This window comes from Gigantopelta aegis, chromosome 2, assembly GCF_016097555.1.
Source record: "Gigantopelta aegis isolate Gae_Host chromosome 2, Gae_host_genome, whole genome shotgun sequence".
Lineage (NCBI taxonomy): Eukaryota > Metazoa > Mollusca > Gastropoda > Neomphalida > Peltospiridae > Gigantopelta > Gigantopelta aegis.
The window spans coordinates 50,131,443-50,159,057 of record NC_054700.1 but is presented as its reverse complement, the minus strand read 5'-3'; the positions used below and the strand labels follow the sequence as shown (position 1 = coordinate 50,159,057).

The 27,615-nt window shown below is 37.6% G+C and overlaps 1 protein-coding gene and 1 long non-coding RNA gene across 2 annotated transcripts in view; one reads left to right on the top strand and one right to left on the bottom strand.

Annotated features, from left to right (window-relative positions):
• LOC121386644 (myosin-6-like) overlaps window positions 1-27,615 on the top strand; it is a 97,876-nt gene that overhangs the window by 6,219 nt on the left and 64,042 nt on the right. The window lies entirely within an intron of this gene.
• On the bottom strand, window positions 15,929-17,119 carry LOC121386651. The gene is made up of 2 exons (XR_005959680.1): window positions 16,925-17,119; window positions 15,929-16,562 (listed from the first exon to the last, which is right to left on the bottom strand). It is a non-coding gene; the product is annotated as an uncharacterized LOC121386651 (long non-coding RNA).

Genomic DNA, 27,615 nt, shown 5'->3' with positions numbered 1-27,615 from the left:
CACTGGTGTATATATATATAGTGGCCTTACATCTACCCATTAAGTCGTTAAACTCGCTCTGGGTGTGAGTCGGGACAGGGAGGCGAACCCAGGACCTACCAGCAATAAGGCTAATGGCTTTAACTTACTAAGCCACCAATTTCAACTTTAAACCTAATACACTAGCACGCTATATATAAATGCCAGATGAACATCTGGTTAAAACCGCATAAAATTACTTTGAAGCTACTACAAAAAAACAAAACAAAACAAACCCAAAAACAGAATGACCAAAAACCTTTTGATTTGCTAAACATAACTGGTAAGCACGAAGTATCTGAGATGTCAAAGAGGTTCGAAGGCATGTCCCCCCAATATTTTTTTTGTTTCCTAGCATCTAAATCGCAAAATTAAACCTGTTTTTTTTTTTTTTACCATTTTAAAGATTATTTTGCTTGGAATTATAATCTGACAAAAGTAAATAAGAGAAATATATTGGATAACAAAACTGCAAATCATAGAATAACGTAATAAATTCAGTGGTAGAAAAGATAGAATAACCGATTTACCAACAGATAGCTGTTACTCTGATAGTGTCAATGTGCTTACTTTGTGCCTACTTGCTCTTTATATGTTAAAATGATAGATTTTCCAACAGATAGCTGTTATGTCAATGCGCTTACTTCAACTATGTTATCAATGTTACATTTAATGTGGGGGAAGGAAGGGGGGTGAGGGTTACAATGATAGATTTTTCAACAGACAGATGTTACTCTGATAGTGGCCATGCACTTACTACCAAAACAGACATTACTGATATTAAATAATCATTCTTCCACAGCTAAGAGTGTGGACAGAAGTGATGATGACACTTGGTTCAGCAGAAGTGAGATTGGCCAAAACAAGCAGATTCTAGGAACCTTTGGATATTCAGCTCGGCACAAACAGATGCTTGTTAAAGGTCAGTAATTAAGTTCTAATTTAAGGTTTATCATAAAATATACATACACTAATCTATTTTACTACTAAAAACATATGGTTATAACTCAAAATATATGTTTGTATTTACCTGTATTGTTAATAATTGTGCTGTGCAGAACTATCAACTATAAAACTTGCAATGCAGAAAAACACCTCTGTCTTGCTTGAATGTTTAAAAGTCTCGGACTCCAGAGAACACCAGGTAACAAAAGAAACAATAGATGAGCTTACTACTAAACGATTACCTGGCCTGAACACAGAGTTGAGGGTGAACACAACCCAAGCTGACAATACCAAAGACACAGGAAAACAATAGAAACAAAATAAGAGACAGCTTTGCACTATTAGAGTTAAAAAGAATAAAATATATGTAAACTGTTTTAAAACTGTAGTGTATGTGAAATGCAATTTAAAACATCTGGTTACACCAGAAAGTATGTACCCTATACCCCGAAATGTGCAGATTCATATCCAAATTAACAGTACATGTACTTTACAGTACTTTCCTGCTTTTTAACATTTATAGTGTGGTGTTGAGCTCATATAATAGGATGTATATTAATACAGTTTCTTTGAAGTCGTTATGTCTTTTGGACTGATTCATGATTGAACTGGTAATATTGGGGCAAAGGATATGGTGGCCTAGCTTCTTTAGTTCATAGGTTTCATATGTGAAAATTTTATTATGACTAGTAAGTACTGACAACACAGTATGGGCTAGAATTAATTTATAGTCAAAACGATCTCATGGTTTTGTGTGTCTTGTATATTTTTATATGACAAAAACTGAAAATATTTCTCTAAGTTATATCGCTGTCATCTACCATGTACGTTTTAAGGCCATGGTAAAAAACTGCCAAGGCTAAACCAGACTATATTATTAGTACCTGTACATATGTTCCAATAAAAATAATCACAGGTCAAAAAAGATATAGCATACGGGGTTGGGTGCATCTATCATGCTCTGCATACACTACACCCACCACCAATACAAACACGAAGCAGACAAGAAATCATGGATGAAAGAAACATTATTACAGAGATAGTTGTGATAATAAGGATTAGTGAATAGTGTCTGTAGCCTTGTTTATTTATTTTTTTAATTTGGTTGTAAAAATAGTACAAAATATCATCTTTATTTTAGAAACTATAAACATTAAAATATCAAATGTATTGGCATGTACAACTAGGTACAAACTCTAAAAGGTAAATCAATGATATTATGAGCTAATTAAGAGACAAATTAAATAGGCTGTTGACAAAAGAAGGTAATGATTAATCTCCATGATACTGGTACCAGCTTATATTCGTCTATTGTAGCTGATGACTATGTTTGCTGGAAATATGGCAGCCATTTTGAATAAAAACATTAATTATGATAGTATTTTAAATATCAGAACTACTTTCAGCATGCTTTTAAATACTAGTATATAAAAAGTCATTGATATGGCTAAAATCGGACAAAGTTTTTATTACACATGCCAATAACGGACAATGGTGGGAAAAAATGGCAGCCATCTTAAAAAAATTATCACAATATTGACATTTCAAGTTGAATTTGAAGAACTCCTTAAAGAGATCATCTGTGCAAAGTTTCTGCGTTCACTTGATGCGCAGTCAGTCTAGGATCGATCCCTGTCGGTGGACCCATTGGGCTATTTCTTGTGTAACTGGTGTAACAAAGGCTGTGGTATGTACTATCCTGTCTGTGGGATGGTGCATATAAAACATCCCTTGTGCTAATCAAAAAGAGTAGCCCATGTAGTGGTGACAGTGGGTTTCTTCTCTAATTATCTGTGTGGTCTTTAACCATATGTCCGATGCCATATAACCGTAAATAAAATGTGTTGAGTGTGTCATTAAATAAAACATTTTCTTCTTTCCTGTGCAAAGTTGCATGCTTGTATTACCATTTGAAACATTATTTCAGTTATCTGCTCTGCCAATAGTCCTAGTAGTAGGTACCCATGTTTTGGGGAGGTTGCCATATACTGACCCCCAATATTTGCCACTCCTACAGGTACCAGAAGCCTTTTTTTTTTACATATCAGACGCTAGGTTTAGCATGTTTTTAAACATATAAAATAATATAAAATGGCTAATATTGAAACACTCTATTAAAATATAGCTAAATAATGAACATTTGTAGGACAGTATGGCAGCCCGTAGAGATCATCTGTGCCAAGTTTCATGTTTCTATCATCATTTGAAAGGTTTATCCCATTATCTGCTCTCCTAATAGTGCTATTAGTACATGTAGTTGACCCTGGTTTTGGGAGGATAGCCCCACTTTGACTCCCATATTTGTCACACCCACCATAAGAAGCCCGTTTACCAAAACCTTTTTGTTAACATAAATGATGAGGAATACAAAAAAGCAGGTCTACATAATGTCCTTTCTGGGTGAAACTTAGCTCATTCTGAAGCTGGTCTATATTAACTAAAGTAATCTGGTTTGAGTTATGTTAATTGTGGGTTTTTTTTCAAATAATATATTTTTGGGTGATGATTTTATTTCACTAAACTATTTCCAACACCAAATAGCCAGAAGTGTCTTTAATCATATTTTCCCATTCATTTCATTTCTATTTTAAATCCATTGCAGTGGTAGATTCAGGGGGGGGGGGGGGGGGGCAATGAAATGTATGTGGATGAAGTTCCCAAAAGTTCCCAAAGGGATTTCTCGGAATTTCCATCATGATAAAATGATAAAATAAAATAAAAATATAACTGTCGCAAAAGTTAGGTGTGTGTGGGAGTTGGGGGGGGGGGGGGGGGGGGGGGGGGGGGGGGGGGGGGGGGGGGTCCAGGCCCCTGGGGCCCCCTTGGATCTGCCACTGCATTATGTCATATAATTTCAAATAACCCTGGTCATTTGCAAAATATTATTTTGTTAATAGCCCATGAACAGACCTCGTCGAGGGAAGATGAAAGTGAAAACATGGAAAAAGGACGCAGAGGAAGACAATGGACAGATCTTGAATCCAAACAGAGCAATCAACAAAGCTCAAGAATACAAGACGAAAGGGGAAATTTGAAAATTACACTTTTGAATGAACATATAGTGTCCTTAAAGAAAGAATTCGACTTTGTTTCAAAGAAAGTTGCACAATTTCAACACCTTATCAGCAGCATGCCCAGTATCCAGCAGAAAGCCCCTAGCCAGAACAGGATATGTGGGGACGAGGTACTGAACAAATGTTTGGCTGAACAAAGTAATACAATTGATCAGCTGAAGTCATACAAAGAGAAGCTGGACGAAGATTTCTCTAGAGTCCAGTATGACCTGACACAGGTCCAGAATGAATGCTTGGAAATGGAGAAATGTTTGGCCCAAGAAAGAGAAAGAAATGAACATTTGCAGGTAGACAAGGAGAAAGTTGGTGAAGATTTATTCAGAATGCAGAGTTGCCTGACAGAGGTGAAAAATGAAAATGTAATACTAAATAAATGTTTAGCTCAACAAACTGAAACAATTGATCAGTTGAACTCCTGCAAGGATACTCTTGATCAAGAGTTAAACAGAGCACAACATTCCCTTGAAGAGGTACAAAGAATGCTACAGGAATCAGAATTAGTCAAGCTCAAAGGCACTGTAGATGAACTGAATGCCAAGTTGACAGAAGTGTACACAAGTGAAGAAGAAAATAAAAGTAAATATTGTCTTTTTAGTGTTCATAACTTTGAGTTTCCTTGTAGTTTTCAGACAATTAAAGCTATCAGTTTTGATCAACAAGTTACATATACACGTGTATACATGTACGTTTATAATTGTAGCATTGCTAAGTTGGTACAGTAAAATGATGATGGTTTGCATTTATGAATTTAAATGAAATGATACCAGTAGATATATACAACAGCAGTGAAACAAATAAGGAGCATTTAAGAAAGTATATTATTAAAACTATTAGAAATTAATTGTTACACAGGGTTCTCGGTCTCTTGTGAACATTTTTAATACACATTTAGCACATTTCATTAATTTACATAATAGTTAATAAGTGTATTAATTAGAACATGAATTAGTGTAGCATTCTAATACATGTATATATACAATGCTCTGGTCACTGGAGAAAAAGAAGATATTAATATAGAATGAATCCAAAGTATAAAAAGGTTATCACACTCAAAACGTCATATCTGCTCATCACTAATCTCACTTGAATTACAGAATGAATGAATGAAAGAATGAATGAATGTATGAATGTATGTATGTATGTATGTATGTATGTATGTATGTATGTATGTATGTATGTATGTATGTATGTATGAATGAATGTTTAATGACACCTCAGCATGAAAAATATTGAATTACAGAAAACACAGTCTAAATGCTATGATAACATCCAACTTAACGGATGAACTATGTAGTAAAGAATGTATGAGAAAATATGGATTTGTAAAACATAATACATTTATGATAAGGCCAGATAAATATGTAAAAAATAGGGTAGGTAGATAGGTAGGCTATAAGTTTAAAAAACAAATAAATTTAATCCTAAAATTTGTGAAACTGGACTTGACAAAGAGTAGTATGGTCACATTTCAAACAAATGATACATAATTCTCTCTGTATTGAAGATTAACTTGGCAAAACATTTAGCATCGGGTCGGGTAAGTCGGGTAACTGAAACCATTCATATGTTTTTTTGTTTTTTTTAAGCCTAATCTAATATTTGTAATATTCCATTTTTTTAATTATTATTATTTTGTTTGTTTGTAATATGCCTTTTTAATATGAAACTGTCATAGATTTCATTTAGTAAGAGTAACCCGTTATACATAACTGATGTATTATATAGTATAATATTATACTTTTCTACAACAATCTCACTTACCACATATTTATTAATCCCCTACTCATCCAACCGGACAGGACTATTGGTTTCGGTCTGTCTGTCTATCCGTCTGTCCCACATATAGTTTTCTGGATGTGTTTTCACAATGTCTTGCTATACTGAACTGTCAGTTTGTGTATAGCTTTACAGTGTTATGGCCCTCAAACGTTTTTTGGCAATGGCTGAAAATATTGAGATGACATTTTGTATATAGCTTTATCATGTACTATTACAGATAACGTTTGACTTTCATGGCAATTTACCTTTTTTTAAATAAAGTTATGGCCCTCGAACTAAGGAGATATGAAAATTTGTTTTCCGGACATTTTTTTGGCAATTATGCCTGAAAATATTGAGATGACATTTTGTATATACATGTAGCTTTATCATGTACTATTACAGATACAGTTTAACTTTCATGGCAATTTACCTTTTTTTTTTACAGAGTTTTGGCCCTTGAACTTAGGAGATATGAAAATTTGTTTTCCGGACATTTTTTTGGCAATTATATGCCTGAAAATATTAAGATGAAATTTTGTATATAGCTTTATCATGTACTATTACAAATAAAGTTTAACTTTCACAGCGATTTACCAGTTTTCCCACAGAATATTTGTTGGGTTCGGTAGGGAACATGTAATGCTTTAGCAGTACGGTATTCTTAGAATTCTTGTAAAAATATGAAATTTAAAAACACTGCCGGAAAGATTGCAAGGGATTTTGCATATGCACTTCCCCAAAGACAGAATATTACAAACTACAGAGCATAAAAAAACAGATCCCCCCCCCTCACAGAACATGAATTAACTGTGTCTACGATTTATAATTTGCACAGAGAGACTCATGAGAGAAGCTGATCGACGAATTACAGAACTGGAGTCAGACAGTCGAGATATGAAGCATGAAATAGAGAAGAAAGCAAAAGAAATTGAAAAATTTGAAGGTAGAAATAAATAGAGATTTTCGTGCCCATGAGGTATTTGTACACTAGGCCCCGCTCCATGAAGTGATTTTTATACCCATGAGGTATTTGTACACTAGGCCCCGCTCCATGAAGTGATTTCCATGAGGTATTTGTACACTAGGCCCCGCTCCATGAAGTGATTTTCGCACCCATGAGGTATTTGTACACTAGGCTCTGCTCCATGAAGTGATTTTGGTGCCCATGAGGTATTTGTACACTAGGCCCCGCTCCATGAAGTGATTTCCATGAGGTATTTGTACACTAGGCCCCGCTCCATGAAGTGATTTTGGTGCCCATGAGGTATTTGTACACTAGGCCCCACTCCATGAAGTGATTTTCGTGCCCATGAGGTATTTGTACACTAGGCCCCGCTCCATGAAGTGATTTTCGTACCCATGAGGTATTTGTACACTAGGCCCCGCTCCATGAAGTGATTTTGGTGCCCATGAGGTATTTGTACACTAGGCCCCGCTCCATGAAGTGATTTTCATACCCATGAGGTATTTGTACACTAGGCCACGCTCCATGAAGTGATTTTCGTACCCATGATGTATTTGTACACTATAGGCCCCGCTCCATGAAGTGATATTCATACCCATGCGGTATTTGTACACTAGGCCCCGCTCCATGAAGTGATTTTCGTACCCATGAGGTATTTGTACACTAGGCCCCGCTCCATGAAGTGATTTTGGTGCCCATGAGGTATTTGTACACTAGGCCCCGCTCCATGAAGTGATTTTCGTACCCATGAGGTATTTGTACACTAGGCCCCGCTCCATGAAGTGATTTTGGTGCCCATGAGGTATTTGTACACTAGGCCCCGCTCCATGAAGTGATTTTCGCACCCATGAGGTATTTGTACACTAGGCCCCGCTCCATGAAGTGATTTTGGTGCCCATGAGGTATTTGTACACTAGGCCCCGCTCCATGAAGTGATTTTCGTACCCATGAGGTATTTGTACACTAGGCCCCGCTCCATGAAGTGATTTTCGTACCCATGAGGTATTTGTACACTAGGACCCACTCCATGAAGTGATTTTCGTGCCCATGAGGTATTTGTACACTAGGCCCCGCTCCATGAAGTGATTTTCGTACCCATGAGGTATTTGTACACTAGGCCCCGCTCCATGAAGTGATTTTGGTGCCCATGAGGTATTTGTACACTAGGCCCCGCTCCATGAAGTGATTTTCATACCCATGAGGTATTTGTACACTAGGCCATGCTCCATGAAGTGATTTTCGTACCCATGATGTATTTGTACACTATAGGCCCCGCTCCATGAAGTGATATTCATACCCATGCGGTATTTGTACACTAGGCCCCGCTCCATGAAGTGATTTTCGTACCCATGAGGTATTTGTACACTAGGCCCCGCTCCATGAAGAGATTTTGGTGCCCATGAGGTATTTGTACACTAGGCCCCGCTCCATGAAGTGATTTTCGTACCCATGAGGTATTTGTACACTAGGCCCCGCTCCATGAAGTGATTTTGGTGCCCATGAGGTATTTGTACACTAGGCCCCGCTCCATGAAGTGATTTTCGTACCCATGAGGTATTTGTACACTAGGCCCCGCTCCATGAAGTGATTTTGGTGCCCATGAGGTATTTGTACACTAGGCCCCGCTCCATGAAGTGATTTTCGTACCCATGAGGTATTTGTACACTAGGCCCCGCTCCATGAAGTGATTTTCGTACCCATGAGGTATTTGTACACTAGGACCCGCTCCATGAAGTGATTTTGGTGCCCATGAGGTATTTATACACTAGGCCCCGCTCCATGAAGTGATTTTGGTGCCCATGAGGTATTTGTACACTAGGCCCCGCTCCATGAAGTGATTTTGGTGTCAAGATCACCTTAAAGGCACAGACCCTAGTTTCAGCACGTGAAAATGGACACTGAATTTAGTTAATCAACAAACATGCAACACATATGAATAAAGTTATAACACAGAGAAGCCTGTGATATTTAAATTTGGACATATTGTCAAAAAATAGAGCTTGTCTCGATAACCATTACTTCTCAAACAAACGTGCATTTTAAAAAATTTGAAAAATGCATTTTAATGGATATTACCAAAACCTAGATGACCAGAAACACTTCAGGTGTACAAAAATAAATATTCTAAATAATAAAATGTAAGTACTTCTAATTTAAATTGTCAAAAACGGCATTAATGGTGAAAAATATGTTGTAGTGTTTAAAAACTAGGGTATGTCACTTTAAATGCATAGCATAGTGGAATGGGACTATATGTTCCATACACACATTTCTCACACATGGCTGAAACATAGAACATTGTGAAATGTATACTCTGGACCATTTTTGTAGTGGGGGAGGGGGAGCAGGCTGGCTTATGCCTGGATTAAACGAAAATGCCCGAATCTGGAAAAAAAAATTTAATCATAAGTATTACTACCAAACAGCTATATAGGATTGCAAACGAATCACTACACATTTGTTCATGGATTACAACTTATTTTGAAGGTAGAATGATAGAAATACATTGTAAAAAGGTCTCGGGTTAGCACATTTTGCCCGAATATCTGTTTCATTTTTGCCTGAATTTGAGACGTTTTGCTCTAGCACTGGGGGTGGGGAGAGGGCAGTTGCCCCCCTGCCCCCCTGTCTCATACGCTTATGCTCCGGACTTAAGCTTTTGTGTGGCTTTTATATGGAGGAAAATCCATGTATGTATAATCTGAAGTATTCTTTACATTAAAGTGATTGTTATACAAGGTGCCTAGTTTATAGTTAATTCTCAAATTCCACTTTCGTAATATATTGTGATAAAATAATATAAAATTTTGAAACAATTAAATTTAAAGGTACAGTCTTGCTTTCCGATAATAGAACATTAATAACTATAGTGCTGTCGGAAATAGAATAAACATTATTTTCGTTGATTATTTCGTAAATATTAAACAGACAAGTAAATGTTTTGTAAATATCTATTTAATTATAGTCTACCTAATTTAGCATTTACTTGTTTTGGCTCTCATTGATGTACAAGGTAGTGTTTACTCTTGAAATTAAAAGAAATATGTCGGTAAGCAGGTGATTTGTGCACTTTATTGGAACAGACTATAACAAAGTTTGGTCAAGGTATGTCAATTTCATTGCTGTTACAATATGTGAGGGATGTTTCTGATGATGGTTTACCCCTATTCCTCTCCAAAACAAAATATGTGTAAACATTTATAAGTAACTTTTGAGCAAAACTGTCAAGAACCATTTTGAGTTTGTGATCTATTTTCCGGTATTAAAGGTGCTACATGTATCTCATAAGTTGCATAATGACAGCTATTGCAAATCATGTTTTTATTCAATTTTGCTTTAACATTTAAAGACTACACCTTTAACTATATGCCCATAAATAATTATAGGAAATGATTTTATCTACTAGTAGAAAATAAATTTTTATTGGAGAATCTTTATCACAAACAGATGCTCACATATAACTTCTGATATAGCACCTTTAAGTGGTTGCAAGATTGTGTATAGTTCTACTGTATTTATATTGAATTCATATTTACTAAATATGCTGGTCATAATTAATAATTTATGCTGCATTTCAAAATAATCAGTTATCTTGCAGTTTTAAATTAAAAGTTTGTTTAAGGGTAAATGAAATTGACACATATCCATCAAAATGTGTTATAATCTGTTCCAATAAAGGTCACAAATCTCCTGTTTACTGATATTTTTATTTTTATTTCAAGAGTAAACACCACCTTGCACATCAATGAGAGCCCAAACAAGTAAATGCTAAATTAGGTAGACTATCATTAAATAGATATTTACAAAATATTTACTTGTCTGTTTAATATGTAAGACGAAAATCATTTTTATTCTATTTCCAACAGTACTATAATGCAAAACACTAACACAACTACATTTTTAATAGACTCGTATGTTTTAGCTATCACCAGACATATCAACTATTGTACACTGATACATCATACAAGTTTCCTCAGTATATTGTCTTTTTACTTAAATATTTAAAAATATACTCAATTATATGAAGAGGCATACAGGCTCTCATTTGTGTAGCAGGGCAGGCTGGTTTTTGCCTGATCGAATTAAACTTAAATGCTTGAATCTGGAAAACAGCATTTATTCATGTTAGCATTACTGCCAAACAGCAATATAAGGTTGCAAACGAACGACTGTGCATTTTTACATAGATTACAACAAATAATTTTGCGGCTAGAATAATGGAAATACATGGTAAAAAGGTCTTAGTTTAGCACATTTTACCCAAATACATATTATAGCTCAATAATGTTTACCCATATTTGAGGATATACACTGTTATATAAATGAAATAACTAGTGAGTGGGGGGGGGGGGGGGGGGGGGGGGGTATCAGTGGTGTAGTGTGGGTTGCTAGGTAGCGTGGGTTAATTACCAGCACCCGAGGCAAGGCAAGTATTAATTGCACCCCCTAACCAGTGGACCGTTGGCACTCCCTGCATGAGTCCCTAGCTTCCACCAGTCCAGAATTCTGAACCCAGGACAATCACCCCGGTGGCCCTGCCCATGCTACGCCACTGGATTTAATTGTGTGAGACATAGCCGTACATTCACTGAAACATAAATATACAACAGAATACATCTTTGAAATCCTGTCATATTAAAGTAATAATAATTACACATGGTAAAGGTGTGTACAAACAGGTACAAAGTAACCTCAGATTTGAAATTTCATGTAGCAATGTATTGACCAATTAATTTGTTGCAAAAATAGTACATATATATATATATATATATGTAGGATCCATCTCCATCGGTGGGCCCTTTGGGATATTTCTTGTTCCAACCATTGGTCAACAACTGATATTACAAATTAAGGCTGTGGTATGTGCTATCCTGTCTGTGGGATGGTGCATGTAAAAGATCCCATGCTACTAATGGAACATGTAGCAGATTTCCTGTCTAAGACTATGTCAGAATTACCAAACATTTGACATTCAATGACCGATGATTAATAAACTCAATGTGCTTTATTGAAATAACAGTATATTATACCTATACCATTGTTTGTATTACAAACAGCGAAACTGAGAGAATCATGTGAACGGATTACAGAGCTGGAGTCAGACAGTGAAAACAGGAGGGATGAGATCGAGAAGAAAGCAAGAGACATTCAAAGAATCGAAGGTAGAATTGTTTTTTTACCAACACGATATTCATAGCAAAGTTCTATTACCCACATTTTGGGCTTAATTTAGCTGATTCATAAACTTTTGTAACTTTACTTAAATATGGAAATTAGCAGTAGGTCTAGTTATTTCACACAGAAAATTACGTTAGTGTTAAAGATGTCTCACCGAAATGACAAAAATAAGTGATTTGTGTATATTTCGAACTGTATTTTACAACTTAATCATCGGCTATTGGATGTCAAACATTTGGTAATTTTGACATATAGTCTTAGAGAGGAAACCTGCTACATTTTCCCATTAATAGCAATTTAAGGTATCTTTTATATGCACCATCCCACAAACAGAATAGCACATACCACGTACAGCCTTTGATATACACCAGTCAAATGGCATACAGATGTGTGAAAACTGAAAAAAGGTACTGGGTATAGATTCTTCATACATCTTAATTGTAACAATATCTGTTAATTTACTGAACTAACGTGCACGCTTGATGCGCGGTTGGTCTAGGATCGATCCCCGTCGGTGGTCCCAATGGGCTATTTCTCGTCCCACCCAGTGCACCACGACTGGTACATCAAAGGCCGTGGTATATGCTATTCTGTCTGTGGGATGGTGCATATAAAAGATGTAGCGGGTTTCCTCTCTATGACTGTGTCAAAATGTCCATATGTTTGATATCCAATAGCCGATGATTAATAAATAAATGTGCTCTAGTGGTGTCATTAAACAAAACAGACTTCTTCTGAACTAACCATATATTAAACTATGGTTTCATATTACACAGCCAATCTGCATGAGACCAGTCAACGAATTAGAGACCTGGAAGAACAAAAAACCATTTTCGACGGGAAAGAAAGAGAATTTGAGCGCACCAAAGGTAGAAATAAATGCAGTGCATTGTTTGTCATGTTCATTTATTCATTCTGCTATCAAATTATGGTATAAGCACACTGTCAATTCAAGTGCATACATATCAACTATTTAAGCTGTTTGTCTACAGTGGAAGAGGTTAAACAAGATATTAAAACTTTAAAGAAGTCGGAAATGAAAACATTTAAAATACCAAATGAATATTTATATAAAAGCCAAAGTGAATATTTAAGTAAAGTGAATATTTAAATAATGTGAATATTTAAAGAAAATGAATATTTAAAGCGTGTGTTTGCTGTCATTTTCAGTTTCCAACTAATTTCATTTTCATTTCATTTCATTATTGCTTATTCATCATTGCTTATATCCAATTAAAGTTCAAGCACACTGTCCTGGGCACACACCTCAGCTATCTTGGCTGTCTGTTCAGGACAGTGGGTTAGTTGTTAGATGTTAGTGAGAGAAAATAGGGTGTAGTGGCCTTAAACCTATCCATTGAGTCGTTACAAACTCATTCTGGGTGAACCCTGTACCTACCAGCCTTATATCCGATGGCTTAACCACGAGACCACCTGTGCCTGTTTCCAACTAATAAATCCGTTTTAAAGGGACAGTCCTGAGATATGTTCGACTAACAGAGTCGTTTAGATGAATACATATTAAATATATTTTCTTATTTAGAATAATACCAGTGTCTGTATATCCAATGTGTTTGTGGTCTTGTGCTAGTGTTGTTGTTTTTATTTATTTTTAATTTATTTTTTATTTTTTTGTTTTTTAACATTTCAGGCAGGTCCCGAACATGCCGGGTGCCCCATTTATTTCAGAAAAGACCTCCCTATTTACAATAAACCAGGTTCTCCTTGAATGTGGCCAATAAAGATATACATATAAGTGTCAGTGCTTGTTTCAAAATAATATACATTTTAACTAGTGCATGTTTGTATTTTTGTTTTCTTTACTGTGATTAGTGTATATGGCTTAGATGATGTGTATTTACAATATATAATCCTGGTTTGCGGACCTGGCCCCCAAAGCTACAAGCCGGGGGGTCCAGGTCTATTTTTCTACATTTGGTGCAATTTGCCATTTTTTTATCATAGTTTATATGTAATGTCAAAGGCATCATTGCACAAGGCAATGACCCCCTTGAAACACCAGTGTCTTAAGAATTTTTCTTTTTTGTTGGGCCGCTCTAAGGCGGCAAAAAATTCTATTTCAACCCTTGAATAAACTAAATGTTTGAAAAGTGCCATTTCATTACATGGCTTATCGCCCTCTAATAATTTTCTAGTTGTCCATATTACCCTTATCGCTTTACTCCAAAGAAAAATTCCTAACTGCGATGCATAATCTCCAGGCTTATGTTTTATGCCAAAAATCATGGCGTACGGGTTCAAGCGAGATTTATTACCGAAAAGTTTTTTGAAGATTGGTTCAATTTGCTTTATAAATAGTTTTGTTTTGTTGCAGATATATTATATTTTGTTCCTACGTACAAAATTATCGGAAGGTAAAATCTGGTTTGGGCTTCTACAAACATTAGCACAACATCAAACACCTTTATAGAGATACTGATATTATAAACATGCAGGAACATATCTTTAATATTTAATGTTTGTCATCAAGAAGGCACTGTTAGTCGTAAACTCAGGGCAGTCCCTTTAACGTCTTAAATTGGAGATGAAATACATTTCATTTCAACTTATTTTCGTGCTTATATCCAATTACGGTTCAACCACGCTGTCCTGGGCACACACCTCAGCTATCTGGGCTGTCTGCCCAGGACAATGGGTTAGTGGTTGTTAGTGGTTAGTGAGAGACAAGTGTCTAGTGGAATCTTACACCTACCCATTGAGTCATTAAAACTAGCTCTGGGTGGAAGCTGGTACCAGACTGCGAACCCTGTACCTACCAGCCTAACCACGATGCCACCATTTTCTAGTTTAGAATATCAGTGTTTTTATATTCAATATGTATTTTGGTCATCCTAGTGTTTGTAGTAGCTCAGCTTTCAGTTTACTCAACATAGAAATATATGCCCAATATCTCTGCAATCTATTTTGGAACCCCCCTTTTCAAAATCCTATGTACGCCCATGGAACAAACTTCTATCTCCACATAATTTTGTATGTAAGAACCAAAATCAATACCCGATATATACCCGATTTCAGGGGGGGGGGGGGGGGGGGGGGGGGGGTTCGGTCGAACCCATCGAACCCCCCCTATGTACGCCCATGTGTTCTGTTTAACAACACCACTAGAGCACATTGATTTATTAATCATCGGCTATTGGATGTCAAACATACGGTCATTTTGACACAGTCATAGAGAGGAAACCTGCTACATTTGTTTCCATTAGTAGCAAGGGATCTTTTATATGCACCATATCCCACTATACCAGTCGTGGTGCACTGGCTGAAATGAGAAATAGCCCAATCAGTCCACCGATGGGGATCGATTCCAAACTGACCGCGCATTAAGCGAATGCTGTACCACTGGGCTATGTCTTGCAGTTATGTGGAGATAAGACCTATATACTGCTTCAACTCGGTAAACCTTTAAGTTTATCCCGCCCACACATGTGGAAATTGAAAAGGTTTTGGATCCACCACTAGAATTGTATTGGAATGAATGCCATGAATTAACAGTAAAGGCAGTAAAGTAAAGGATGTGGCACGTGTTTGCGGTCCGGATAAATAAAAAAAGAAAAGAGAAAAAAAACAAAGGAAAAAGAAATACATTACTTTCAATGAGAGCGTCTAGACTGGAAGAATGCGATGCATGCATCATCAAAATGCATGCGGCCAGCCGTAATCAAATAATCTTATATGGTTTATATACAGAAAACGCAAGCCGCAAACGCATCAGGTGCAATAGTCGGACTGCACGCATGCGCCACACCCAATCTAATCTATATGATACCTTTAGTTGTATGTCTTTCTACGTAGCACAACTGAACGCAGCGGATCAGCGAATTACAGAACTGATGTCAGACGGTCAAAACACGAAGATCGAGATAGCCAACAAAGGAAGAGAACTTGAATTACTCAAAGGTAAACAATATATATATATATATATTGTCACAAGTGATTGAATAACTAAAAGAAACAACACTAATCTAAATAAATTATATTACATTTATTTACAGCACACAAATAACAATCACATTCATTCTCCACTCCTACTTATTAACCCTAATTATATCCCTCTCACACACCACTAATCACCAGCACTCCCTCAACACTCACACTTCTCATATATAATAAACATACATTATCACCACTTTACACATAATTTCATATAAAAATATCACGTATCACAACACACAAAATAATATACTAAAACCACACAGTTCAATATACAATGTTTCAGTTCATAACACAATCCGTATGATTCACTTCCTCGTGATCAACTTTTATATACATATATTGTTCTAACTAAATTATGTACTAACATTAGTTAGCACCCTCCATTTCAGATCAGCTCTAAATACTACAGCCATATTTACACAATATGTTTCTGCTGCACAATAACAATACACTTGTTATTCACCACCACAACATCATGGCTAATAAGTAGCCCACATGTGGAACTTCAATTTCCACTTCAGCTGTACCCAACTTCCATGAATTAACATCAACGTCAGTTTCCTCGTCCCTTCTTCACATAATTCCGCAGCCCAATCACCTGGTCAAACTCTAACATTGCCCCTCGCTGCTCATCCCGTTGTTGGTCTCAACAGATACCACACAAGCTGCTGTAAACAATATACACTCCATTACTATCATGCAAAACCTCAATATTAAATACCCTTCATACATCAATCATTTTCATCATTTCACACATGTCCACATTATACAGGTTTCACAACGTATACGTTAATAACACGTACAACTTACTTCATGTGCATAATTCAATTCACATTATACATTTAATAAACACATACATACATATAGCAAACAATTTCATTACTTTACACAATGTCCGCATTTCACAAGTTACACTGAGCATTTGCTAAATATATACATTTAATATAGCAAACTAAATACAGACCAAAATAACATTCAAATGTCACACCTCTGTAACACAATACATGTGTAAAATATTTAATTTACTTACGGTTAAACAATAACCCGAACTTCCACAAAGTCTCTTACACTTCTACCAAGTCTTTCCCAAACTGAATGTTCAATGATTCTCTCTCAGCGATTAATGACAAATCATCCACTCAATAACCCAGTTCCACACTATATTCACCCAGTCAGCTTATCACTCATCTATCACTCACCCATACCACAAGCTACAATAATACAAATTGTTACCTTGCTAATTAAAGACAGCTTCACGTGTGAGATACAAGCTATGACTCATACTTCATGCTTCTCTCATTCGTATAAATTAAAATACCGTATAAATGATAAAAAATGTTATAAAATATATAACCACATATTCTCTTTCATACAATTAAAATCAGATTACCCTTGACTTGTGACATATATATATATATATATATATATATATATATATATATATATATATTAAAATTGTCTTAAAAACTATCTTACTAATCCCAATGTTTCGTTTAAAAACTTTAAACTTCCTCAGGGGAATAAAACACAAATGAAATGAAGTTAACAACATACCGGCTATAAGTTAACAAAATATAAAACAACACGTGGAAGGTGTTCGAATATGAACCTATATGACACCTCTGGACAATTATATGAATAGCCAAATACTTCACTGTAAAAACAAAGAGAGAAGGGTTTTAGCCTCAGCAGATGGTTCGTTCTAACCACATACTGAGCCCAGTGCATGCACTAGCCTACCCAACACAAATTTCTCCCAAATTCCCACATCTTTTCCATTAGAGGGTGAGACGTAGCCCGGTGGTAAAGGGCTCGCTTGAGGCGCGGTCAGCTATATAGTTTGGGATCGATCCCCGTCAGTGGGCCTATTGGGCTTTTTCTCGCTCCAGCCAGTGCACCACAAAGGCCGTGGTATGTGCTATCCTGTCTGTGGGATGGTGCATATAAAAGATCCCTTGCTGCTAATCGAAAAGAGTAGCCCATGAAGTGGCGACAGCGGGTTTCCTCTCTCAATATCTGATCGGCCTCGGTGGCGTCGTGGCAGGCCATCGGTCTACAGGCTGGTAGGTACTGGGTTCAGATCCCAGTTGAGGCATGGGATTTTTAATCCAGATACCGACTCCAAACCCTGAGTGGGCGCTCCGCAAGGCTCAATGGGTAGGTGTAAACCACTTGCACCGACCAGTGATCCATAACTGGTTCAGCAAAGGCCATGGTTTGTGCTATCCTGCCTGTGGGAAGCGCAAATAAAAGATCCCTTGCTGCTAATAGGAAGAGTAGCCCATGTAGTGGCGACAGCGGGTTTCCTCTCAAAATCTGTGTGGTCCTTAACCATATGTCTGACGCCATATAACCGTAAATAAAATGTGTTGAGTGCGTCGTTAAATAAAACATTTCTTTCTTTGATCGGCCTCAGTGGCATCGTGGTTGAGCCATCGGACATAAGGCTGGTAGGTACAGGGTTCGCAGCCCGGCACCAGCTCCCAACCAGAGCGAGTTTTAACGACTCAGTGGGTAGGTGTAAGGCCACTACACCCTCTTCTCTCTCACTAACCACTGACAGTTAACCCATGCATGCAGTCCTGCATGGACAGACCGCCCAGATAACTGAGGTATGTTCTCAGTAAGTTGAAATGAAATGAAATAACAGCTTGATCAGAATGTGCATGTTAAACAAATTGACCTTCGACCTTGCTTTTTCTGTTTTAGAACAAATGGTGAATGTTACCGCTCAGTTCCAGGCTCGTGAGAACCAAAGTCGACTGATGTCAGAAAGTCTCAACAGGGAATTGGAACAGTTACAACGTATATAGGCATATACTGAACACAGCATGGAACACTAATATTAAGGGACAGTCCTGAATTTACGACCATTGTAAAATGTTTCCAACCAATAGAGCCTTTTTCGATGATGTAACATACAAATTAAATACATTTTCTTATTTAAAATATCAGTGTCTGTATTTACAAGGTGTCAGTTGTTGTCCTAATGCTTGTAGTAGCCCAAACTGGACTTTACCTCCCAATAATACGTACGAAAAAGTATATATCACGAATTAAAGTAAAAACGGAGTCCTACAAGCATTAGTATACCACCACAAATGCATTCGATATATACAGACAGGTGGCTACCAAGGGACATGGTCCCCCCTATTTTTGGTAAAACAATACATCTTGCAGAATACACACTAAAAAAAAAAATGCAAACTTATCCTGTGCAGCTGTCAAGGACCTTTAAATTCTATTTACGAAACAACAACAGGTTTTGGGCCCCCTCTATTAAAAAATCCTGGATCCGCGCGTATTGAAATTATCAGTGTCATTTGAACATTTTAAGATCCATTTCGAATGAATGTTATCATGAATCAATGAATCAGTGGGTATATGGCAACTACTCTCTCACTAACCATACCAGCCTCGGTGGTGATATGGTTAGGCCATCGGTCTACAGGCTGGTAGGTACTGGGTTCGGATCCCAGTCGAGGCATGGGATTTTTAATCCAGATACCGACTCCAAACCCCGAGTGAGTGCTCCACAAGGCTCAATAGGTAGGTGTAAACCACTTGCACCGACCAGTGATCCATAACTGGTTCAACAAAGGCCATGGTTTGTGTTATCCTGCCTGTGGGAAGCACAAACAAAAGATCCCTTGCTGCTAATCGGAAAGAGTAGCCCATGTAGTGGCGACAGTGGGTTTCCTCTCAAAATCTGTGCGATCCTTAACCATATGTCCGACGCCATATAACCGTAAATAAAATGTGTTGAGTGCGTCGTTAAATAAAACATTTCTTTCTTTCTTTCTCTCACTAACCACAGACCTCTAACAAGTCACCCACTGTCCTCGACAGACAGGAGTGGGATTTAGCTGTCGTTTGAGTGCTCGCTCGAGGTGCTTGCGGCGTAGTATCGAACCACCTCTGTGGATACATTCAACTAACTGGGTCTTTTCTCGTTCCAACCAGTGCACCACAACTGGACAAAGAAAAAAATGTTTTATTTAACGATGCACTCGACACATTTTATTTATGGTTATATGGCGTCAGACATATGGTTAAGGACCACACGGAGTTTGAGAGGAAACCCGCTGTCGCCACTACATGGGCTACTCTTTCCGATTAGCAGCAAGGGATCTTTTATTTGTGTTTCCCACAGGCAGGATAGCACAAATCATGGCCTTTGTTGAACCAGTTATGGATCGCTGGTCGGTGCAAGTGGTTTACACCTACCCTTTGAGCCTTGCGGAGCCCTAACTCAGGGTTTGGAGTCGGTATCTGGATTAAAAATCCCATGCCTCGACTGGGATCCGAACCCAGTTACCTACCAGCCTGTAGACCGATGGCCTAACCACGACGCCGTTCACAACTGGTCAAAGGTTGTGGTATGTGCTATCCTGTCTGTGGGAAAGTGCATGTAAAAGATCCTTTGCCGCATTAGAGAACATGTAGCAGGTTTCCTCTGATGACTACGAGTCAGAATTACCAAATGTTTGACATCCAATAGCCGATGATTAATTAATCAATGTGCTCCAGTGATGTCGTTAAACAAAACAAACTTTTTTTTGGACAGACCGCCCAAATAACTGAGGTGTGTTCCCACTACGTTGAAATGAAATGAAATAACAGCTTGATCAGAATGTGCACGTTAAACAACTTGACCTTCGACCTTGCTTTTTCTGTTTTAGAACAAATGGCGAATGTTACCGCTCAGTCCCAGGCTCGTGAGAACCAAAGTCGACTGATGACAGAAAGTCTCAACAGGGGATTGGAACAGTTACGACGTATGTATAGGCATATACTGAACACAGCATGGAACACTAATATTCAGGGATAATCCCGAATTTACGACCATTGTAAAATGTTTCCAACCAATATAGCCATTTTCATGATGTAACATACAAATTAAATACATTTTCTTATTTAAAATATCAGCGTCTGTATTTACAAGGTGTCAGTTGTCCTAATGCTTGTAGTAGCCCAAACTGGACTTTACCTCCCCAATAATACCTACGAAAAAATATATATCATGAATTAAAGTAAAAACCGAGTCCTACAAACATTAGTATACCACCGCAAATGCATTCGATATACAGACACTGGTATTCTAAATAGGAAAATATATTTAGTATGAAATAGTAGTCACCAACAAGGCTCTTTTATCACAAACACCTTACAATGGCTGCAAACTCAGGACAGTCCTTTTAATTAAATGTAGTTTAAATTATTTTGTTCACTTTGAATCCATTAGGTTTTGCAGGCGTGGATTCAGGCGACTCCCAAAGAACCCGGTCCCCTTATTTTTGGTCAAACAATATATATTGCAGAATACACACTAACAAAAAAAAAGAAGCAAACTTAAGCTGTCCAACTGTCAAGGACCTTTAAATTCAGTTTATAAAACCAACAACGGGTTTTGGGCCCCCTCTATTAAAAAATCCTGGATCCGCACCTGTTTTGTGTCTATTAAAATTATCAATGTCATTTGAACATTTTAAGATCCATTTTGAAGGAATGTTATCATGAATCAATGAATCAGTGGGTAGATGTAAGGCAACAACTCCGATTTCTCCCTCACTAACCACAGACCTCTATAACAAGCAACCCACTGCCCTGACAGACAGCCCAGATAGCTGAGGTGTATGTGTTCCCAGGACAGCGTGCCCACATATTAATTGAATAAAAGCACGAAAATAAGTATAAATGAACCTAAATTATGTTAGGCCCTAACTACTGTTGTTTCTTTGCTTGATTTTTTCGTTTTGTTTTTCTTAAATATTTCGTATGTTCCTCTCTGTTCCAAAACAGGTGAGCAAGCATACCACGACGCACAATTAAAGTCTATGAGAGCTCAGTTCAACCAGGAAATGGCAGAACAACAAGTTAGGATTCAGAGATTGGATACGGAGATGTCATGTCTGAAACAGACAAACGAACACCTGCTAGGTACGTTATTCTGAATTTGAACTGGTGAGTGGTGGGACGTAGCCCAGTGGTAAAGCGTTCGCTTGATGCATGATTGGGTCTGGGATCGATCCCCTCTGGTGGACCTGTTGGGCTATTTCTTGCTCCATCCAGTGCACCACATCTGGTACATCAAAGGCTGTGGTATGTGCTATCATATCTGTGGGATTGTGCATATAAAAGATCCCTTGCTACTAATGGAAAAATGTAGCGGGTTTCCTCTATAAGACTATATAACAAAATTACCAAATGTTTGACATCCAATAGCTGATGATTAATAAATCAATGTGTTCTAGTTGTGTTGTTAAACAAAACAAACTTCTTCTTGAACTGATGAATTACACTCGTTAAAGTAGTAGACCCACAACTGATATATCAAAGCCCGTACGTGGTATGTACCATCCTGTCTGTGGGATGGTGCATATAAAAGATCCCTTGCTACTAATGGGAAAATGTAGCAGGTTTCCTCTCTAAGACTATTTGTCAAAATTACCAAATGTTTGACATCCAATAGCTGATGATTAATAAATCAATGTGCTCTAGTGGTGTCGTTAAACAAAACAAACTTCTTCTTCTTGATCTGATAAAGTTAAAGTAGTAGACCCTAATTTTAACCTGTGAAGATGGTCACAATGTTTGGTCAATCAACAAACCTGTAACGCATTTGGATAAAGTTACAATAGACTGAAACAATATGCTCTGACATTGTAACAGGGGAAATACCCTTAAGTCTCCATAACCATTAATTCTCAGAGGGACATGCATTATAATATGAAAAATTAATTTCGTAGTATTAAAAACACCAGGATAACCAGAAACACTTTGGATGTATGGAAATGGATAATGCAAGCAATAAAATCAAAGTAACATCTGATTTCAATTATCAAAAACCGTTCTAATAGTGAAAAATATTCCGTAGTGTTTAAAAATTAGGGTCTGTGACTTTAAACCCGTATGTATCCTGATTCACGTAAAAATCCATTCGGATTTATTTTTTTAACTTGACACCAAAAGTTTCTGTGACTTTACAAAATTGTTCTTAGAAAAGTAAATATTTCTTTAATCACAAAAATGAAAGTAACTGAATATATCTGATGACACACTGAATGAAAGAAAGAAAGAAATGTTTTATTTAACGACGCACTCAACACATTTTATTTACGGTTATATGGCGTCAGACATATGGTTACGGACCACACAGATTTTGAGAGGAAACCTGCTGTCGCCACTACATGGGCTACTCTTCCGATTAGCAGCAAGGGATCTTTTATTTGCGCTTCCCACAGGCAGGATAGCACAAACCATGGCCTTTGTTGAACCAGTTATGGATCACTGGTCGGTGCAAGTGGTTTACACCTACCCATTGAGCCTTGCGGAGCACTCACTCAGGGTTTGGAGTCGGTATCTAGATTAAAAATCCCATGCCTCCACTGGGATCCAAACCCAGTACCTACCAGCCTGTAGACCGATGGCCTACCACGACGCCGGTCACTGAATGAAGGTCATGAGATTAATATGGGAAAATTAATGAAAATTGCGCACACCGAAAATATAACCTTCAGTAGTGCGTTTAGAGACCATGTGTGTGTGTGGATCCAGTCAATTATATTTTCCATATCCACAGAAGTTCTTGGAGGTCTGAAATTTCGTCGACAATGTCGATCCATCTCGACCCGTAGGTGGTTTTGGCTTCGAGTATGGGCCTATATATATATATATAACATAATAATAGAGGTGCAACGATATGGACAAACCCGTATTGCAATAGGTTTTGCAAGATAGTTGATATATTTTTTTATACAGGTATTTATATTTCTTTTTCAAATAAGATGGAATAAATATCAGAAATGAAGGAAGAAAGGAAATAGCGACAATTTAGTTGAAATACGACCATAATTTTAACGTTTGCACCGAAATAAATAAAAATGGCGTTAATCACACTATGAACTTTATCTGGGGGTTTTCTATTAAGCCTATGATTGATGTATTCAGTTTCGGGAACCCGACCATGCCAAGACAAAAGGACCGACCCCAATTTCTTTTTAGTGTATTACTTTTCTTCGATTTATACAAAATTAATATGTAGGTGAATAGATTACATACATAACATTTTATCTGGACCCGTAGAGGTGAATGTTTTTAGATTATTATTTTTTTAAATACTAAATGTTTTCGGCACATTTACTGAAACATTTTAATTGTTTTATTCAAAGATGTCGGAAGCAAAGGGAGGGGTATGTACAGAGTAGCACCACCCCTCCAACTGATCAGGCAAATAATGCATCCCCCCCAGTTGCTGTTATCCTCATTCACCTTTGTAATCAGAATGTTGCATTAACAGTTAACATTGTGTAATAGATTAATACTTTTAGAGCTATACTTTCTAAAAAATACAAAAATAGTCCTAGAATTTATTTTAATTTGCAGGAACATCAAAGCGAAATACAAGTGAACTCCATAACCAGATACTTGCGTTAAACAGTAAGTATATGTAAAGAATTCAATGTTTGCTTAACGACATAACGCCCTCCTTCCCCTTTAATTACGGATCCAAGGGAGAACCAGGAGACCCACCCCTAAAATATTCAAGTGCCTTTTATTTTATTTATTTTCTTATTTATCAAATTTTAAAATATTCATGCTTGCAAGTAGTTATTTTCAGATTATGTTTGTGTTTTCATGTTTGCAAGTAGCTATTTTCAGATTATGTTTGTGTGTATGTGTGTGTCTGTGCGTGTATGTGTGTGTCTGTGCGTGTATATGTGTGTCCGTGCGTGTATGTGTGTCTGTGTGTGTATGTATCACAGGTTTAAGGCTTTCAGTGAGTTAATTAGTCCATGTTCCCGTTATGCAGTCCCCCGAATATTTCAAGCATACATCCCTGCCAATTTGAACATTGTTTACGTTGTGCCTGTTAGTGGGGTCTATTGAAATATTTTAACACGATCTAGAGAGACATGGAAGAAAGAGGCTGCATATTCTACCAATATGTGTGTTTGTGTGTGTCAGTCGTTCCCTCCCTCCCTCCCTCCCTCTCTCTCTCTGTGTGTGTACCTCTCTCTCTCTCTGTGTGTGTGCCTCTCTCTTTCTCTCTCTGTGTGTGTGTGTGTGTCTCTCTCTCTGTGTGTGTGTCCCTCTCTCTGTGTGTGTGTGTGTGTGTGTGCCTCTCTCTCTCTCTCTGTGTGTGTGCCTCTGTGTGTGTGTGCGTGTACCTCTCTTTCTGTGTGTGTGCCCCCCCCTCTCTCTCTCTGTGGGTGTGCCCCCCCCCCCCCCTCTATGTCTGTCTCTCTCTCTCTCTGTGTGTGAAACCTCTCACAACGGACCCTCTGTAAACCAGAATTCCCTCAAAACCGGACATTTTTCATAGTCCCTTTTTAAATATCTGTTCAGAAGAGAACCTCTCTAAACCAGATACGTCTTAAAACCAGACTTTTTACTTGGTCCTGAGAGTGTCCAGTTTAGAGGAGTTTCACTGTATATGTGTATGTGTATATGTATGTATGTATGTATGTATGTATGTGTGTGTGTGTGTGTGTGTGTGTGTGTGTATGTGTGTCCGTGCGTGTATGTGTGTCTGTGCGTGTATGTATCACAGGTTTAAGGCTTTCAGTGAGTTAATTAGTCCATGTTCCCGTTATGCAGTCCCCTGAATATTTCAAGCATACATCCCTGCCAATTTGAACATTGTTTACTTTGTGCCTGTTAGTGGGGTCTATTGAAATATTTTAACACGATCTAGAGAGACATGGAAGAAAGAGGCTGCATATTCTACCAATATGTGTGTTTGTGTGTGTCAGTCGTTCCCTCCCTCCCTCCCTCTATCTCTCTCTCTGTGTGTGTGTGTGTGCCTCTCTCTTTCTCTCTGTGTGTGTGTGTGTGTCTCACTCTCTGTGTGTGTGTGTGTCCCTCTCTCTGTGTGTGTGTGTGTGTGTGCCTCTCTCTCTCTCTCTCTGTGAGTGCCTCTGTATGTGTGTGTACCTCTCTTTCTGTGTGTGTGTGCCCCCCCCCCCCCGTCTCTCTCTCTATGTGGGTGTGCCCCCCTCTCTATGTCTGTCTCTCTCTCTCTCTCTGTGTGTGTCTGTGTGTGAAACCTCTCACAACCGGACCCTCTGTAAACCAGAATTCCCTCAAAACCGGAAATTTTTCAGTCCCTTTTTAAATATCTGTTCAGAAGAGAACCTCTCTAAACCGGATACCTCTTAAAACCAGACTTTTTACTTGGTCCTGAGAGTGTCCAGTTTAGAGGAGTTTCACTGTATATGTGTATATGTATGTATGTGTGTGTGTGTGTGTGTGTGTGTGTGTGTGTGTGTGTGTGATAGACATTGTGTATGTGTATGTATATGCATGCGTTCTTGCATGTGATGGTTTGAAAAATAACATATTTGCCTTTTCTTGCTTCAAATTAAAGTATTTCATAAATTTCAAATTGTAGGGAAGTTTAAAGGTACATGTATATCACGTGAAACCCGCCATTCTAACAGTAAGTAAAGAATATAGTTTTATACCATTAGTATGATTTGTTGTTCACAATAATTCATAATATATTCAAATTCCCAGAATATGCATGGAAGACACCTAGACCTTTATGTGATTATTTGTGCACGTGAGCTGGCAGGCATTGTAACATTTAAATACCAACATGATTATATACATGTATAATCAAATTTGGGTTAATATAATAGGTGACATACAAGTATAGAAAAAGTATCAACTGCATAACAGTTGTACAGGGCCGTAGCAAGCAGGGGGGAGGGGGGGACTATAGAAGCTTAAAGAAAATTCTGTTCTTAACCGTTTAAGGAGTTGTAGACTATTAACTACTCAGTTGCCCTCCCCCCCCCCCCCCCAAAAAAAAAAACCCAAACAAATAAAATCCTAGCTATGGCCCGGTTGTAAATGAGTCTATATTTCCCCAAATTATGACCTAAAGATAAAGCTGAACTGTCAGTTGCTTAGTTTGAAACAAAAGTGGAAAAAAAACCCCACAACAAACCCCCCCAAATAAATACTGTGTTCATCCAAAATGTTTAATTAGTGTTGTTACATTTGTTCCTTTTAGGACAGAGAACCAATTTCCTGATTATCATCGGAGAAAGAGAAACAAAATCTTGTGGTCTCCTCTTTATTTTAAAATTGGAACGAATGACAAATCCCAGACGTTCTACCACTAATATTTATTTATTCTTTAAAGATCCTATGTCAAAGTTGAAACTACAGCATTTCATTATTTTGACATCTATTTGTAATAAATAACTACAAATTAATAGGTCCAAGCATAATCTTTCCATAATTAGCTCAAGAATAATGTATTTTGTATAATCAGCTCAAGAATAATGTATTTTTTATAAGTCTTGTACTGGACGACAAGAGGGATTTCCCGATAATTTGTGGCTAAATATAGCATGGTCATGTGACCATCTTGTTTCTGTCAGTTGTCTGCAAAGAATTATTGGAAACAAAATGTGTGTTTAATGTGTATGCAAAAATAGTGATGTCACTAGTTAATGTGTGTGACACACTGAAGATAAAAAGTTCTACAAGTAAATGGAATTATTTGATTGTAATTTGTTAAAGGCATATTGCTAAATATATAAACTTGATTTTTCAAACCAAAAATTAATAAATATGCATGCCATCGAACTTGAGGCTGGTAGGTACTGGGTTCGTATCCCACCTGAGGCAAGGGAGGATTTTTCATACCAGTACCGGCTCCAACCCAGAGTGAGTGCACCGCTAGGCTCAATGGGTAGGTGTAAGGCC